Source organism: Carassius carassius, unplaced genomic scaffold (genome assembly GCF_963082965.1).
Source record: "Carassius carassius unplaced genomic scaffold, fCarCar2.1 SCAFFOLD_66, whole genome shotgun sequence".
Classification (NCBI taxonomy): Eukaryota; Metazoa; Chordata; class Actinopteri; order Cypriniformes; family Cyprinidae; genus Carassius; species Carassius carassius.
The window spans coordinates 305,228-323,541 of NW_026775001.1; the positions used below are offsets into that span (position 1 = coordinate 305,228).

Here is an 18,314-nt window from a genome sequence, read left to right on the forward strand (position 1 = left end):
CCCTCGACCCCTAGGGATCCCCCGAATTTAGCAAAAAAATAGTACCGTCCACCCCCCTCGTACCTACTCATCCATGCCGGCCAGGGTGCACGCTCCCTGGCTAGAAAAGGCAGCTCGAGGGGGGTGGAAGTCGGAAGAAATTTTTTTATGAGGCCTAGAGAAAACAGTTGTACTGTACTCAGGGCACTCAGAGGAATCCATTTTTGTAAGTTTTATCCCATAATACTGTAGAATTTGCATAAAAATGAGCGTTGAATTTTGGCACACATGTGCACCACATGTGGTGCGTATCTCACTTTTCATTTAATAGCAACTGTATTTGCAACAAGGAATGAGATCTGCCATGCAGTGGTGTATTGCGAACTTTTTTCCTGATGCGCCCTCCTGGGGTCTTGGACTCTTCCACGAACGATGCACCCACCTGAGGTCTTTCACAGACGAGGTGATGCACCGAATCAGGTGTGTTTGGTTAAAGAGAGTCATCTAAAACCGGCGTTGGGAAGCCCCGGCCCATGAGCTTGGCAGTTTCCAGGCCAGTAACGGAAGGCACCCATCCTTCCTTTCCTGGAGGGGGGCTAACCGTTGGTGTGGACGGTAGAGACGCAAATCATACCTCTGGCTGACCGCCTGGGCCTTCATACTTACCTGGCAGGGGAGACACCATGATCAAGAAGGCGGTTCACCCAGGGCGAGGCTTGCCCATTGCACTCCGGCCATGCTGACCCCTGCGAATTCCCCAAATGCGGGAATCTCGACTGCATAATTTATGGTAGTGGGGGACTGCGTTCGCGCTCTCCCCTGAAATTGTTGGTGAAACAAAGCAGAAGAGGTTTTTTTTGCGTTTTGCGTTTTTTTTTGCGTTTCAGAATGGGGAGTTCTGTCACATGCGAGGTATGTGTTGTGCGCCTGTGAAACAAAGTCAGTTACGCTCTTGAAAAATCGGACCCTGGTGGGTGGTTCAGTTCGAATATAGCACAGACCTTACTTTGAAAGTCGATTGGACTGACTGCAGCCTAGCTGTAGCTGTCTCCATGTTGTTTGGTTGTCCTTTTTCAATTGGTATTAATTTTGTTGTCGCTTACAGTGCCACCGAGTGGCCTGTCGCAGCGCCCTTTTTCACCTGGCCTCTGACTGAGCCCCTGCACAGGTGTGCCGATTTGGGTGAAGGGATCTCATTCCTTCCTGGAGTTATAGCCATTCGAGCCATCTCGGACACGCCACCTTAGCACGTTTTGAGGTCCCCTCGCCAAGGTGAATGGAAATTTCCACTTTTTTGGGATGATTATTGACAGGCAGACTCCAAAGAAGCTTTCTGTGCTGCTTTGGGTGGGACTGGGCCAAATACCTGGCGCTAGGTTGCAAAAGAAGGTTTTCGACAAAATCCCAAATACCCGAAAATTCCGTCAGAGCGACGAGCCAATCTGAGACCTGCGTCTGGTTCGGCTCGAGCCAAGGATTCCCATGACATAAGGCACGTGGCTCTGCGACGAACCGCTTGGGAATTACGAGCGATGCCGTACTTTCCGTCGCTGCAGTGCCAGCGTCAGGCCGAGCGTGACGAGGCCCGGTGACTTTGCAGACAGGGGAGGGTACTACCATCCCCCAGCGTTTTTAGGTCCCCCAGACTTACCAAAGCCGAGATGGGCATCGCCGTGTCCGGCTTCCTCCCCGCTGCGTCTTAGCGGCATCGCTTCACGGCCTTTTGGCTAAGATCACATATCTTGTCGGACGGTTGAGACTGCGATCGCCTCTTGGAGGTTTCCTGACTAGAGATCTTTTTATATCTTGAGTCACACAACTTCGAGAGGTACATTGAACTCTGCTGCTTCGGGCTAAAACAAGTTTTAAGGTAAGGTCTTTTAATTATTTATTTGGTTATTTATTATTGTATTTATTGTTGTTTTAAGTTTTTAGGCTGTTGGTGCCTCCACCATGTCGGCTGCCCGTGCCGGCGTGCGGAGGCACCACAGCGTGCGTTTTTTATTCAGGCAGGTTGAGGGGAAGCTCCTTGGAATGTCCCGTATAGCTGATCCAAAAGACCTTAGCTTTTAGATCTGACGACCTGAATTGTTTGATGACTCTGCCCTTGAACAAAGGATTTGATGTCAGTTTTAAAACTGCTTCCCTGCTTAATGACTTTTGGCAAAGGTTTGATTCAGTTAAAGCCCAGTTCTCCATGTTCACTGTCGAGAAACTTTCTGATAACACACTTAAAACTGTGATTGTAAGGATGTTCAATGAAACAGTGACTGGAGATGATATTTATGTTTGGTTGGGTAGATTTTGCACTGTTCGAGGCCAGCCTGTCAAAGTGTTAGATGAAGATGGCATTTGGACATGCTCCTGGCGAATTCCCATTAAACAATGGGAAGACGCTGGGGGCTACCAGGGCCTGAAACATCTGCCTTCCATGATTGTGCTCGGAGAGAGCAGAGGCTACATACCAAACTCTGCAGGAAGGGTTGCAGGTTTGGTCATCTCGCTGAAGCATGCCAAGAGTTAGTATGTGGGAAGTGTAGAGAAATTGGTCACAGTTTGATTATTGTACCAATTTCAGACGGTGCAATCTTTGTGGAGAAACAAACCACCTCTACAGAGACTGCCCTAAAAGTTTTGCCAACAAGCTCAAAATGGCCGCCCCACATGGGCAACAAACGAATGAACAAAGGAAAGAGGAGGCGGTCCCTGAGGTTTTGGCGGGAATTTCAAATTCCCAGCCGGCCTCAGGGATTGGGCAGGAAGGAGAAAGTGGGACGGCCACAGGGGCGGAGGCAACGGAACAGGAAATGGTCATGGAAGGAGAGGAAAGTGAGGAAAAAACCAATTCCTCACTAGTAACAGTTTCGGATGGGGTGCAGGAATCTACCGGGAGTGAGACAGAGTGTTCACTCCCTAACGCTCAGGTGCAAAAAAGACCTGCGGGGTCTCCTCTGATTGTAACGGAGGAGAAAAAATCTAGGGCAGCATATAAGCTTGATAGTATCGATTCGGTAGATCTGGAGCGCATGTGGCCCCTAGAGTCCCCTAATGAGGTATCCTTTTTGCACATTAAGCTAACAGCATCGTCGCCAAAAGAGGCACAAGAGGTTTCCTCTGTGGCCTCTGAAGCGACAGGCATTTGCCCTCCTGATCCCAGCTCGTCTGAGGAAAAGGAAAGGCAAATGCAACAAGATATAACATGATTTTAATCGTATCTTTGTAGTCTTTTTACTGTCTTCTGTTTTAAATGTCTTATACCTTTTTAACCCTACTGCTCATGGCCCTCACCATCTCTACTATCAATGTAAGAAGTGTGAGGTCCACCATTAGAGCACAGAGTATTTTGTCCCTTTTAAAATCTTTTAAGTCAGATTTGTTTTTATTACAAGAGTGTTCTCTGCCCTTTTTAACTAGGTACAAGAAAATGGAGGAGCTATGGTCCGCAGGAGCCTCCATATGGAGCGGATCAAATTTTAACAAAAATGACGGAGTTGCGGTTTTAATTAATAATCCTAACATCTTGGTGAAGGGCAGCACTGTGGTGAGGCAAGGCCGGGCACTTTTAGTAAATCTGACCTTTTTAGACAGGGATTTTAATGTTCTTAATGTATATGGTTTTACGGAAAAGAATGAAAGATATGAGCTTTTAGAAGACTTGCAACCCCACATGCTAGGTAGGGCCCCCCTAATGGTAGCAGGGGATTTTAATTGTGTTTTATCCAAAACAGACAGGAAAAGGGTAGGGGAGGATTTTAGAGTGGACAAAACGTCGGTGTTATTGCAGGGTTTAGTCAGAGATTTTAATTTAGTCGACTGTTTTAAAATTTTGCATCAAAGAGAGGAGGGCTTCACCTGGTTCAGTGGTGATAGTACCAAAGCCTCTCGAATCGACTACGTTTTTACAAGGGACTGCCCGCCGACCGATGCTACATTAACCCCCCTCTTTTTCTCTGATCACATAATGCTGTCTTGCACCCTTTCACTGCCCATGGGTGTGACGGTAGGGGGAGGGCTGTGGAAGCTGAACTGTTCCCTGTTGGAAGACAAGGATATAGTTTTAGAATATAGGGAACAGTTCAGCCAATGGCAGACCCTCCAAGACTTTTACGATACACGTGCACAGTGGTGGGAGATGGTAAAGGACCGGACAAGACAGTTTTTTAGAAAGATAGGGAAAGAAAAGAAGAGTAGGGAAAAGAAACGCATGTTGGGGTTGCAGAAAAGACTACAAAGGTATTTTAATCTTTTAAATAATGGTTTTGATTTTATCGACGAAATTCAGGAAGTAAAAAAAGAAATGTCAGTTTTAGCCAATATAAAAAGTAAAGGGGTCCTTTTAAGAAGTAAAGAGAGAGAAATAGAAAAAGGCGAAAAGTGTACCAGATATTTTTTTAAGAAAATAATAACAAGGGGTGGGGGGTTAACCAGGGTTAAAACAGGGGATAGGGAGGTTAACACAACAAAAGAGATTTTAGAGGATGTGGAAAAATTTTATGGGGCATTATATAGTTTTAAAAAGGTACACTTTGACACTGCAAAAGAAGTTTTAAATTTTATTGAGGAAAGGGTTGACTGTCAAAATGAGATTTTAACCCAAGATTTTAACATCTTAGAAATCCAAAAAGCACTTGGAGGTTTTAAGAAGGGGAAGTCCCCAGGAGTGGATGGACTTCCCCTAGAGTTTTATCTAACATTTTGGGACATTTTAGGACAAGAGCTTTTGACAGTTTTTAAAGAGTTTGAGACCCTCGACATACTTCCAGACAGTTTTAGAATAGGGATAGTTTCTTTACTTCACAAAAAAGGTGACCGGACTGACTTAAAAAACTGGAGACCCATAACACTTTTAAATTTTGATTATAAACTTTTTAGCAAAATTTTAGCAACACGCATGTCAACGGCTTTAGAGGACGTGATTCACCCGGATCAAGCTTGTTCTGTGCCCGGAAGAAAGATAACAGACAGCCTAGTACTGATCAGAGACGCCATCTGTTATGCGAGAGACAGAAATATTCGGCTAGTAGTCCTAAATTTAGACTTTGAAAAAGCATTTGACCGAGTCTCGCACCAGTACCTTTTTCAGGTACTGCAAAAAATGGGTTTTCCAACAAAGAGGTTTGTAGCCTGGGTGGGACTGCTGTACAAGGGACTAGTCAGCAAATTCCTTGTAAACGGGCATCTTTCCAAAACTGTGAACATACACAGTGGTGTCCATCAGGGATGTCCTTTATCTCCTCTCCTGTATGTGGCTTGTATCGAGCCACTGGCACAGATCTTGAGAAAGGATAAATGGGTCAAAGGACTGGACGTTCCTGGGACGGGTGGACTGACAGCGACTTGTGCCTTATACATGGACGATGTTACTCTTTTAACCACGGACATTTTATCTATACGAAGAGCACTGGACTTGACTGACTGGTACGGTCGGGCCTCGGGCGCCAAACTCAATAGAAACAAGTCTGAGGCCCAGCTCTTCGGGCCGTGGGGGGACGTGGACACAGGAGGACTTTAAAATTTTAGGTGTAAAATTTGATAAAGAGGGTGGAGGACGGGAAAACTGGACTGACTTGCTAGGGAAAGTTAGGAAAAGACTAGGGTTTTGGGGACTAAGACAGTTGACGATTGAAGGTAAAATTTTTATTTTTAAATATGTGATTTTACCTCTGATTTTACTTGTCTGTTCTGTTTTTAGCCCCCCTCGGTGGTTCCTGGTGAAACTGGAGAGGGCGGTGTTTTACTTCCTGTGGGGGTCCAAGTGGGAGTGCCTGAAGAGGGAGACAGTCAAGAAAAGGCCAGAGAACGTTGGAAAAGGCCTCCCAGACCCCCACCTGTTTTTAGGCAGCCGCTTCACCGCCTTGCACATCAGTTATGCCATGACCCCATCCAAAGAAAACAAGACGGCTGCAATGGCGCGATTTTGGATGGGGTCTTACCTAAGAACTTAGAAAATTTTACCAGTAGATTTGAAAACCCCAGTGTCTTTTAACTTGCCTAAAGACTACAGTTTTATAAAAAAGTTTTTAAAGAAATACCTTTTAGAGAGTGAAGATGTCACTATTTAACTAAACACAAGTCTCTCATTTCTGTTGTGCAGGACCGGAAGCCGGTGAGTCCAGTTCCGGGCCTCACACTAAGTGAGGCCAAACAAGTTTGGCGGAATGCGGCTCACCCTGCTCTCCAGAACAGGCACAAGGACTTATCGTGGATGGTGGCTCATGAGATCCTCCCGGTCAGGGCGGTTATGCACTCCAGAGGCATGGCCAAAAACCCCATCTGCCCTCGGTCCGGCTGCAATTCCCCGGAAACCGCCCACCACCTGCTCTGGGACTGCAGCACTGCGCGGGACCTGTGGGCCAAGACCGGCTCCCCGTGTATTTCCCATGCCTACCAGCAGGTGGGGCCCAGTTCGGGTACCAGCTCGCCATCCTTGGCATGGGCCGGGGCTTGAAGGACTTGACGGCACAGAAATTTACCTCGCTCTGGCTCACCCTCAACGTCATCAAGGATGCCATCTGGGCCACCAGAAACCTGCTGGTGGGGAAGCGCGTTACGGTAACCCTCCATGCATGCGAGCTAAAGGTAACATCAAGGCTGCAGGGGTACCGGACGACGATATTCGGACGGGGGGGCCGGGGTCGCACAGAGAGGGTCCCGGCAGGCACCGACCCTGGCTGCCCGTAGATGCACCCTAACCATTCTGGCTATGGGAACAGGGGGCCAGCGGGCCGGAGGAGAGGGGATCTCCGCTGAGCCCGTAAAGTAGCATCTCATGTCCCTGTTCTGGAGAGTGGGGTGAAGACCGACTTGATGAGGACTCACCCCCGGTCTTGCACAACAGATGGTTTTTTTTATTGGTTTTTATCCAATAAATTGGTTTTTATGGTGTTTTATCAATGAAATTGGTTTTATTAACATGCATATGAGGCTTGTTTGCTTTTTTAAATTTGTATTTTACTTTTGAAACCGATCACACCTTTTAAACACACCTCAAATATGGACTTTTAAAAACAAGCAAAACACTGTGGTTTTAATCAAATGTTTTTTAACAATGATTGTTTCTTTCATTTTACCATGTGTATTTATTATATATAATATGGCTTGTTTTAATGTGTGCTTGAAAAGAAAAATGTGTGTGAAAGTAAAAATGCAAATGGAAAAAATGTAACTGTTGACAATAAAACTTTTTCGAAAGAAAAAAAATCTGTTCTTATCAGTTTAATATCTGATACGTCCCCCATCCGGGGACTACATATTAAATGGATTTTTAGATCATGGAGCTGGAGCCGGGGCTTGCTCCGTCCACTCCAAGCATCGGCCTGGTATTGCAGTGTCTCCAGGAACGGTGTGCTTTCCCTTTTTGGGGATTGCCGTTTATTGTGTCGAATAGCAGAACAAGGAATGAGATCTGCCATGCTGTGGTGTATTGCGAACTTTTTTCCTGATGCGCCCTCCTGGGGTCTTGGACTCTTCCACGAACGATGCACCCACCTGAGGTCTTTCACAGACGAGGTGATGCATCGAATCAGGTGTGTTTGGTTAAAGAGAGTCATCTAAAACCGGCGTTGGGAAGCACCGGCCCATGAGCTTGGCAGTTTCCAGGCCAGTAACGGAAGGCACCCGTCCTTCCTTTCCTGGAGGGGGGCTAACCATTGGTGTGGACGGTAGAGACGCAAATCATACCTCTGGCTGATCGCCTGGGCCTTCATACTTACCTGGCAAGGGATACACCATGATCAAGAAGGCGGTTCACCCAGGGCGAGGCTTGGCCATTGCACTCCGGCCATGCTGACCCCTGCGAATTCCCCAAATGCGGGAATCTCGACTGCATAATTTATGGTAGTGGGGGACTGCGTTCGCGCTCTCCCCTGAAATTGTTGGTGAAACAAAGGAGAAGAGGTTTTTTCCAGGTTTTTTTTTTTTTTGCATTTCAGAATGGGGAGTTCTATCACATGCGAGGTATGTGTTGTGCGCCTGTGAAACAAAGTCAGTTACGCTCTTGAAAAATCGGACCTTGGTGGGTGGTTCAGTTCGAATATAGCACAGACCTTACTTTGAAAGTCGATTGGACTGACTGCAGCCTAGCTGTAGCTGTCTCCATGTTGTTTGATTGTCCTTTTTCAATTGGTATTAATTTTGTTGTCGCTTACAGCGCCACCGAGTGGCCTGTCGCAGCGCCCTTTTTCACCTGGCCTCTGACTGAGCCCCTGCACAGGTGTGCCGATTTGGGTGAAGGGATCTCATTCCTTCCTGGAGTTATAGCCATTCGAGCCATCTCGGACAAGCCACCTTAGCACGTTTTGAGGTCCCCTCGCCAAGGTGAATGGAAATTTCCACTTTTTTGGGATGATTATTGACAGACAGACTCCAGAGAAGCTTTCTGTGCTGCTTTGGGTGGGACTGGGCCAAATACCTGGCGCTAGGTTGCAAAAGAAGGTTTTTGACAAAATCCCAAATACACGAAAATTCTGTCAGAGCGACGAGCCAATCTGAGACCTGCGTCTGGTTCGGCTCGAGCCAAGGATTCCCATGACATAAGGCACGTGGCTCTGTGACGAACCGTTTGGGAGTTACGAGCGATGCCGTACTTTCCGTCGCTGCAGTGCCAGCGTCAGGCCGAGAGTGACGAGGCCCGGTGACGTTGCACACAGGGGAGGGTACTACCATCCCCCAGCGTTTTTAGGTCCCCCAGACTTACCAAAGCCGAGATGGGCATCGCCGTGTCCGGCTTCCTCCCCGCTGCGTCTTAGCGGCATCGCTTCTCGGCCTTTTGGCTAAGATCACGTACCTTGTCAGACGGTTTAGACTGCGATCGCCTCTTGGAGGTTTCCTGACTCGAGATCTTTTTATATCTTGAGTCACACAACTTCGAGAGGTACATTGAACTCTGCTGCTTCGGGCTCCAACACGTTTTAAGGTAAGGTCTTTTAATTATTTATTTGGTTATTTATTATTGTATTTATTGTTGTTTTAAGTTTCTAGGCTGTTGGTGCCTCCATCATGTCGGCTGCCCGTGCCGGCGTGCGGAGGCACCACAGCGTGCACTTTTGTTTTAAAGAGGTGAATGGCAAGCTCCTAGGGATGTCACGTCTTGACTTCTCCAGAAAGTCCTTTTTTTTTTGGAGCGTCCATTCAGGTATAAGTTTGAGGGCTCGTGTACGTGGGTTAAGGGGACCTGCGCGCTGACCCCAAAAAATTTTGACGGACGCGGCGTCGATGTCTGCCGGCCCACGGGAGACCCCTGACCGGCGCAGGAGGATCTGGACCCCCGAGGGGCCCCGCGGAAGCCCACCCAAATTTGAGGCCCCTACATGCCATTCAGCACTTCTCCACAGGGTGGCGCACGGAGCAGTACACCTCAGGTTTAAAACAGTGGCATTTACCCGAATGGGGGGTGTACGATTTTTTTGCCCACGAAACCTATATTTGTCCATTTGACCTTTAAAGTTACAGAATGACCACGGAACCGATGCGGACCCCCATCGGACCCCCAACCCGGGTCCCACGAACCCATTATTTGTCCATTTGACCATTATATTCACACAATGACTGCGGATCATCTGCAGACCCCTTGCGGACCCCCACCCTGGGTCCCACGAACCCCGTATTTGTCCATTTGACCATTATATTCACACAATGACTGCGGATCATCTGCGGACCACTTGCGGACCCCCACCCTGGGTCCCACGAACCCACTATTTGTCCATTTGACCATTATGTTCACACAATGACTGCGGATCATCTGCGGACCACTTGCGGACCCCCACCCTGGGACCCACGAACCCACTATTTGTCCATTTGACCATTATATTCACGGAATGACCACGGATCACATCCGGAACATTTGCGGACATATCCAAAATTGTGGTGAATGTTAACCAAAATGTCACAGATTTTGCCAAGCTGTAACTCCGCCAAAACGGGGGCAAACTGCACCAAACTCGGGTCAGAGTAAGAACTCCAGAAGGCCTACCGAACACCACTGCCCCCCCCATCCATAACACCCCGGGGGCGGAGTTATGGCCCCCCACATTTTTGATAGTCAAATGGAAGGAAGAGACCTAGCGACTTGAAACTTGGTGACTTGATAGCCCTCGAAGGGCCCTCTCTGAAGCCACCTCCCCCAAGTCGATAGACCCCCGGGGGCTAGAGATATGGACCCGCAAATACAAAAAGTCCCAAAATTTGACCGGCCATAACTCACTCGGAAAGAAGGGAAACAACACCAAACTCTGGTCAAAATTAGACCTTTGGGAGCTCTATCCGACGACACCAGCCCCATGTTCCTATGACCCCGGGCGTCCGAGTTACGGCCCCCCAAAATGTGGGATTTGAACCGTTATAACTCAGGAACCGGACCACCCAGGAACTCGAGGGTGGTCGCATACGGTAGGTAATTTCAGCCCCGGGGTCCACCGCTTCGTGGAGATATTAGCAAGAGAATAGTACCATCCACCCCCCTCGCACCTACTCATCCATGCCGGCCAGGGTGCACCCTCCCCGGCTAGAGAAGGCAGCTCGAGGGGGGTGGAAGTCGGAAGAAAATTTTTTTTATGAGGCCTAGAGAAAACAGTTGTACTGTACTCAGGGCACTCAATGGAATCCATTTTTGTAAGTTTTATCCCATAATACTGTAGAAATATGCATATAAAAAAATGTTGGATTTTGGTTAATTTGCACCACAAATGTTGCAAGTCTTGCAGTATATTAAATAGCAATATTTTTTATTGTCAGTCTATTTCTCAAATCACTTCTAGTCTAATGAACTACACATGGGGCTATTTCATTTGTCACTTAACAGTTACTTTATTTGAAATCTTCCTAATTCCAATTTATCCATAATGTATTGTAAAATACGTTTTATAAAACAAGAGTGCACACTTTGCAGTCTATTTCTCATTCCACTTTTAGTCCAAACAACTTCAAATGGGACTATTTCCTTGGTCACTGACCAGTCTATTTCTCATTCCACTCATAGTCTAATGAACTACATATGGCACTATTTCATGGATCACTTGCCAGTCTATTTCTCATTAATTTTCTAGTCTAATAAACTACATATGGCACTATTTCCTTGATCACTTGCCAGTCTATTTCTCATTCAAAACTTTTAGTCTAATAAACTACAAAAAGTACTATTTCCTTGGTCACTTACCAGTCTATTTCTCATTCCTTTTCTAGTCTAATAAACAATACATTTCACTATTTCAGTCTATTTCTCATTCAACTTCTAGTCTAATAATCAGTTTAACTGGTGATGATGATCGGCCTGAATAAGTTTGAAATAGAAGTGTATTAATGTGAAAACATATGGCACTATTTCATGGATCACTTGCCAGTCTATTTCTCATTCATTTTTATAGTCTAATAAACTACATATGGCACTATTTCCTTGATCACTTGCCAGTTTATTTCTTATTCAAACTTTTAGTCTAATAAGCTACAAAAAGTACTATTTCCTTGGTCACTTACCAGACTATTTCTCATTCCTTTTCTAGTCTAATAAACAATACATTTCACTATTTCAGTCTATTTCTCATTCAACTTCTAGTCTAATAATCAGTTTAACTGGTGATGATGATCGGCCTGAATAAATTTGAAATAGAAGTGTATTAATGTGAAAACATATGGCACTATTTCATGGATCACTTGCCAGTCTATTTCTCAGTAATTTTATAGTCTAATAAACTACATATGGCACTATTTGCTTGATCCCTTGCCAGTCTATTTCTTATTCAAAACTTTTAGTCTAATACACTACAAAAAGTACTATTTCCTTGGTCACTTACCAGTCAATTTCTCATTCCTTTTCTAGTCTAATAAACAATACATTTCACTATTTCAGTCTATTTCTCATTCAACTTCTAGTCTAATAATCAGTTTAACTGGTTATGATGATCGGCCTGAATACATTTGAAATAGAAGTGTATTAATGTGAAAACATATGGCACTATTTCATGGATCACTTGCCAGTCTATTTCTCATTCATTTCATAGTCTAATAAACTACATATGGCACTATTTCCTTGATCACTTGCCAGTCTATTTCTTATTCAAAACTTTTAGTCTAATTAACTACAAAAAGTACTATTTCCTTGGTCACTTACCAGTCTATTTCTCATTCCTTTTCTAGTCTAATAAACAATACATTTCACTATTTCAGTCTATTTCTCATTCAAATTCTAGTCTAATAATCAGTTTAACTGGTGATGATGATCGGCCTGAATAAGTTTGAAATAGAAGTGTATTAATGTGAAAACATATGGCACTATTTCATGGATCACTTGCCAGTCTATTTCTCATTCATTTTTATAGTCTAATAAACTACATATGGCACTATTTCCTTGATCACTTGCCAGTTTATTTCTTATTCAAACTTTTAGTCTAATAAGCTACAAAAAGTACTATTTCCTTGGTCACTTACCAGACTATTTCTCATTCCTTTTCTAGTCTAATAAACAATACATTTCACTATTTCAGTCTATTTCTCATTCAACTTCTAGTCTAATAATCAGTTTAACTGGTGATGATGATCGGCCTGAATAAATTTGAAATAGAAGTGTATTAATGTGAAAACATATGGCACTATTTCATGGATCACTTGCCAGTCTATTTCTCAGTAATTTTATAGTCTAATAAACTACATATGGCACTTTTTGCCTGATCCCTTGCCAGTCTATTTCTTATTCAAAACTTTTAGTCTAATAAACTACAAAAAGTACTATTTCCTTGGTCACTTACCAGTCAATTTCTCATTCCTTTTCTAGTCTTATAAACAATACATTTCACTATTTCAGTCTATTTCTCATTCAACTTCTAGTCTAATAATCAGTTTAACTGGTTATGATGATCGGCCTGAATACATTTGAAATAGAAGTGTATTTATGTGAAAACATCCTAATTTCAAGTTATTCAAAATATAGTAAAATATGTTTTTATTAAACATTTTATGTATAGAAATACTATATATTTATTATGTATTTATTACATATACCTTTTTATTTACACACACAATATATAAATATGTTTAAATTATTTTTATTACATGTAATATATATGTGTGTGTGTGTGTGTGTGTGTGTGTGTGTGTGTGTGTGTGTGTGTGTGTGTGTGTGTGAGTGTGTGTGAGTGTGTGTAAAGTAATGACACCTTAATTCAATTTCAAATATTTATTGAACTTTTTGTTTTGCAGACATTGTAAAGTCAAAATCAAAAATGCCTCAAAGTTCTGTACAAAAAAACACAATATATAAAAAGTATAATAGGAAACATGCATTATATAAGAAAAATAAAATAAATAAATAAACATGTTCAGAAAGATTCAGAGCAAACTGACATTAACCTTAACTATAACTATTTACAAAAAAAAGAAAAAAGAAAAAAGAAAAAAGAAAAATGGAAGAGGCTATCAAAACAAATAAAAAGATAACCTTACTTTTTTATCGTAGAAATAAAAGGAGTAGAACAATTATCATAAAAAATATCAAAACAAACAATTTAAATAGCTACATAAATTATTTACGGGATTTTGTTTTTAATTTCTCCAGTCTCTTTTTTTACTTGCTGCACCAGCTTTTTAGACGCTATTTCCTGTGGTGATTTAAGTGGGGAGTTCTTCACCATCAGTCTGCGTCTGAGGACCATCTTCATTAATGTGCTTCTTTCCTTATAGAAATAATAAGAAAGGCAAAGTGTTAGTGAACATGTCTACTTGTCACAAACAGTTAAACCAATCCATGGGAAATTGTACTTACTGAAGCAGATTTCCAGATTTCCTGGGCTGCACCAAAGGCCTGGTTGGTCTTGTGGGCTGATATCTTTAGAAACAGTGTGAAGTGGCATAAGCTGAGTTTTATTTTAAAGAAAACCATGTGGACAACGAGAGACAGAGAGAAAGAGAACCACTCACATTAATGACAAAGTGGCCTTCTGTAGCTGTCGCACGGGCATCCTCCACCTCTTTAATTGTTAAATTTTGGAACACCCCTCCACGGTGACCATAAATGCTGGCCCAGTAAGTGGTGAGGTGTCCATAAAAAGACCATTGGTCCTTTTTCTCAGGACTAGTCTTCAGACGATCTTCACAGAAAAAAAGAGAAGCATAAAGGATCACATTGATCGCCAAATAATGAGAGGAGAAAGGATTCAAAAACTTACCCAGAATCTCAGAAATAATTTTTTTGGCAGAGTCCCGGCAAGCTCGCAGTGTGGCTTTAGGGATCAGGCGGGCCTCCTTGGCTTGTTTTACAGCCAGCTCGTGGACTGCCACGCTGCGCTTTACTGGGCGGGTCAAGTTCTGGATTTCCCTCCTAATCCCAATGAAAGCCACACGGGAGAGCCGGCATGTGGGCGGCTGGGTCTCATTAAGATATTTGAGGAACTGTGCCACATTTTTTAGGTAATGGTGCACAGTTGGCTCTGCAATGTTGCATTTCCTTAAAAAAGACAGCCAGGACCGGACCTTTGCCCTGTTGTCCAAAAACATCAAGCTGGCCAGATTGGTCTGGCCAGCTGACATATATGAAATAAAAAATTTTATTCTAAAAATCTTTGAGGACACATTATTTATTAATTTCGGAGTGGGGTTGATGCCCTCCCAATGGGCCCTGGACTCCTCAATGAGCTGATCTGCAAAAAGAAAGCACAAGAGAAGGACCAGGTGAGTCAGGTCGATAACATAGAGGTAAACACTAACAAACATTATTATTATTATTATTATTATTATTATATTAAATTAAATTAAATATATAATAAATTATATATATATATATATATATATATATATATATATATATATATACATACATAATATGTGTGTGTATATGTATAATTATATTACTATAATTTTCTAGTCTAATAAACTACAAATGGTACTATTTCCTTGGTCACTTATCAGTCTATTTCTCATTTCTCTTGTAGTCTAACAAACTATAAATGGGGCTATTTCCTTGGTTCACTTACCAGTCTATTTCTAATTCAACTTCTAGTCTAATGAACAACAAATGAGATTATTTCCTTGGTTCACTTACCAGTCTATTTCTCAGGTAACTTCTAGTCTAATAATCTACAAATAGGAGATTTATTAATGAAAGTTATTGTATGGTGTTATCAAAGTGACAAGTGTCATACTCACTTAGGGCTGGCACGTGGTCCGGAAAGGGGTATGGTGCATCGGAGGAGTGGGCCTTCTTTGAAGGCCCGGCGACCTCCTCCTCGGGTCCTGTGGCTGGCTCTGCCTCAGGCCTGGTGGCTGGCTCTTCATCTAGTCTGTCAACCTGCGACTCTGAGCACTCCTCCTCCCCAGGGCTGTTGAGGGCCGATAGCAGACTATGTGTTGCCCGTGCAACCTGCCTAGAGGGGGTGGGATTTGACCGCTTCCTCAGCTGCCGGTACCGCCGTGAGAAGCTCTCCCAGAAGCAATGGATAGGAGAAGCTTGCGCTCCTTCACATTCCGCACCTTGTGAAAGACACGAAGGTATTGGCTTAGCTGATTATAGCCACGAAAGCACAAGGGACAGTCGTCCAAAGCCATATCTACTTTTGTTAAAACACTAAAGGATGAATAGCAAAAGGATGAATGCAAGGGACACTGCCCAAGCATTGGTTACTTATATAACTTTTTAGGTCCCATTTGTAGTCTGTTAATACAACTTTGAGTCTAATACATTAGAGAGCACAATTTGCAGTCTATTTCTCATTACACTTCTAGTTTAATAAACTACAAATTTGACTATTCCTTTGATTCACTCACCAGTCTATTTTTCATTCTTTTTCTAGTCTAATAAACTACAAATGGGACTATTCCCTTGGATCACTTACCAGTCTATTTCTCATTCAACTTCTAGTCTAATAAACTACAAATAGTACTATTTCCTTGGTCACCTACCAGTCTATTTCTCATTCATTTTCTAGTCTGATAAACTACAAATATGACTATTTCCTTGATTCAGTTACCAGTCTATTTTTCATACCAACTCTAGTCTAAGAAACTACAAATGGAACTATTTTCTTGGTGACTTACCAGTCTATTTCTCATTCCACTTTTAGTCTAATAAACTGTAAATTACCTTGGTCCCTTACCAGTCTATTTCCCATTAATTTTCTAGTCTAATGACTAATGACATCCACCCCCCTCGCACCTACTCATCCATGCCGGCCAGGGTGCACACTTCCCGGCTAGAGAAGGCAGCTCGAGGGGGGTGGAAGTCGGAAGAAAATTTTTTTATGAGGCCTAGAGAAAACAGTTGTACTGAACTCAGGGCACTCAGAGGAATCCATTTTTGTAAGTTTTATCCGATAATACTGTAGAATTTGCATAAAAATGAGCGTTGAATTTTGGCACACATGTGCACCACATGTGGTGCGTATCTCACTTTTCATTAAATAGCAACTGTATTTGCAACAAGGAATGAGATCTGCCATGCTGTGGTGTATTGCGAACTTTTTTCCTGATGCGCCCTCCTGGGGTCTTGGACTCTTCCATGAACGATGCACCCACCTGAGGTCTTTCACAGACGAGGTGATGCACCGAATCAGGTGTGTTTGGTTAAAGAGAGTCATCTAAAACCGGCGTTGGGAAGCACCGGCCCATGAGCTTGGCAGTTTCCAGGCCAGAAACGGAAGGCACCCGTCCTTCCTTTCCTGGTGGGGGGCTAACCGTTGGTGTGGACGGTAGAGACGCAAATCATACCTCTGGCTGACCGCCTGGGACTTCATACTTACCTGGCAGGGGAGACACAATAATCAAGAAGGCGGTTCACCTAGGGCGAGGCTTGCCCATTGCACTCCGGCCATGCTGACCCCTGCGAATTCCCCAAATGCGGGAATCTAGAGCTGCATAATTTATGGTAGTGGGGGACTGTGTTCGCGCTCTCCCCTGAAATTGTTGTTGAAACAAAGCAGAAGAGGTTTTTTTTCAGGGTTTTTTTTTTTTTTTGCGTTTCAGAATGGGGAGTTCTGTCACATGCGAGGTATGTGTTGTGCGCCTGTGAAACAAAGTCAGTTACGCTCTTGAAAAATCGGACCCTGGTGGGTGGTTCAGTTCGAATATAGCACAGACCTTACTTTGAAAGTCGATTGGACTGACTGCAGCCTAGCTGTAGCTGTCTCCATGTTGTTTGGTTGTCCTTTTTCAATTGGTATTAATTTTGTTGTCACTTACAGCGCCACCGAGTGGCCTGTCGCAGCGCCCTTTTTCACTTGGCCTCTGACTGAGCCCCTGCACAGGTGTGCCGATTTGGGTGAAGGGATCTCATTCCTTCCTGGAGTTATAGCCATTCGAGCCATCTCGGACACGCCACCTTAGCACGTTTTGAGGTCCCCTCGCCAAGGTGAATGGAAATTTCCACTTTTTTGGGATGATTATTGACAGGCAGACTCCAAAGAAGCTTTCTGTGCTGCTCTGGGTGGGACTGGGCCAAATACCTGGCGCTAGGTTGCAAAAGAAGGTTTTCGACAAAATCCCAAATACCCGAAATATCCGTCAGAGCGACGAGCCAATCTGAGACCTGCGTCTGGTTCGGCTCGAGCCAAGGATTCCCATGACATAAGGCACGTGGCTCTGCGACGAACCGTTTGGGAATTACGAGCGATGCCGTACTTTCCGTCGCTGCAGTGCCAGCGTCAGGCCGAGCGTGACGAGGCCCGGTGACGTTGCAGACAGGGGAGGGTACTACCATCCCCCAGCGTTTTTAGGTCCCCCAGACTTACCAAAGCCGAGATGGGCATCGCCGTGTCCGGCTTCCTCCCCGCTGCGTCTTAGCGGCATCGCTTCTCGGCCTTTTGGCTAAGATCACATATCTTGTCGGACGGTTGAGACTGCGATCGCCTCTTGGAGGTTTCCTGACTAGAGATCTTTTTATATCTTGAGTCACACAACTTCGAGAGGTACATTGAACTCTGCTGCTTCGGGCTAAAACAAGTTTTAAGGTAAGGTCTTTTAATTATTTATTTGGTTATTTATTATTGTATTTATTGTTGTTTTAAGTTTTTAGGCTGTTGGTGCCTCCACCATGTCGGCTGCCCCTGCCGGCGTGCGGAGGCACCACAGCGTGCGTTTTTTATTCAGGCAGGTTGAGGGGAAGCTCCTTGGAATGTCCCGTATGGACTTTTCCAGCAAGCTGATCCAAAAGACCTTAGCTTTTAGATCTGACGACCTGAATTGTTTGATGACTCTGCCCTTGAACAAAGGATTTGATGTCAGTTTTAAAACCGCTTCCCTGCTTAATGACTTTTGGCAAAGGTTTGATTCAGTTAAAGCCCAGTTCTCCATGTTCACTGTCGAGAAACTTTCTGATAACACACTTAAACTGTGATTGTAAGGATGTTCAATGAAACAGT

At 43.9% G+C, this 18,314-nt stretch overlaps 3 non-coding genes and 1 pseudogene across 3 annotated transcripts; all 4 read left to right on the forward strand.

The window, feature by feature from the left end:
• Positions 1–637: 637 nt before the first annotated feature.
• On the forward strand, positions 638–801 carry LOC132134099 (U1 spliceosomal RNA). The gene has a single exon (XR_009429364.1). It is a non-coding gene; the product is annotated as a U1 spliceosomal RNA (small nuclear RNA).
• A 6,354-nt stretch (positions 802–7,155) lies between these two features.
• Positions 7,156–7,332, forward strand: LOC132134070 (U2 spliceosomal RNA; annotated as a pseudogene).
• Positions 7,333–7,683: 351 nt separating this feature from the next.
• Positions 7,684–7,847, forward strand: LOC132134134 (U1 spliceosomal RNA). Its single transcript, XR_009429399.1, has one exon. It is a non-coding gene; the product is annotated as a U1 spliceosomal RNA (small nuclear RNA).
• An 8,842-nt stretch (positions 7,848–16,689) lies between these two features.
• On the forward strand, positions 16,690–16,854 carry LOC132134061 (U1 spliceosomal RNA). Its single transcript, XR_009429356.1, has one exon. It is a non-coding gene; the product is annotated as a U1 spliceosomal RNA (small nuclear RNA).
• Positions 16,855–18,314: the final 1,460 nt, after the last annotated feature.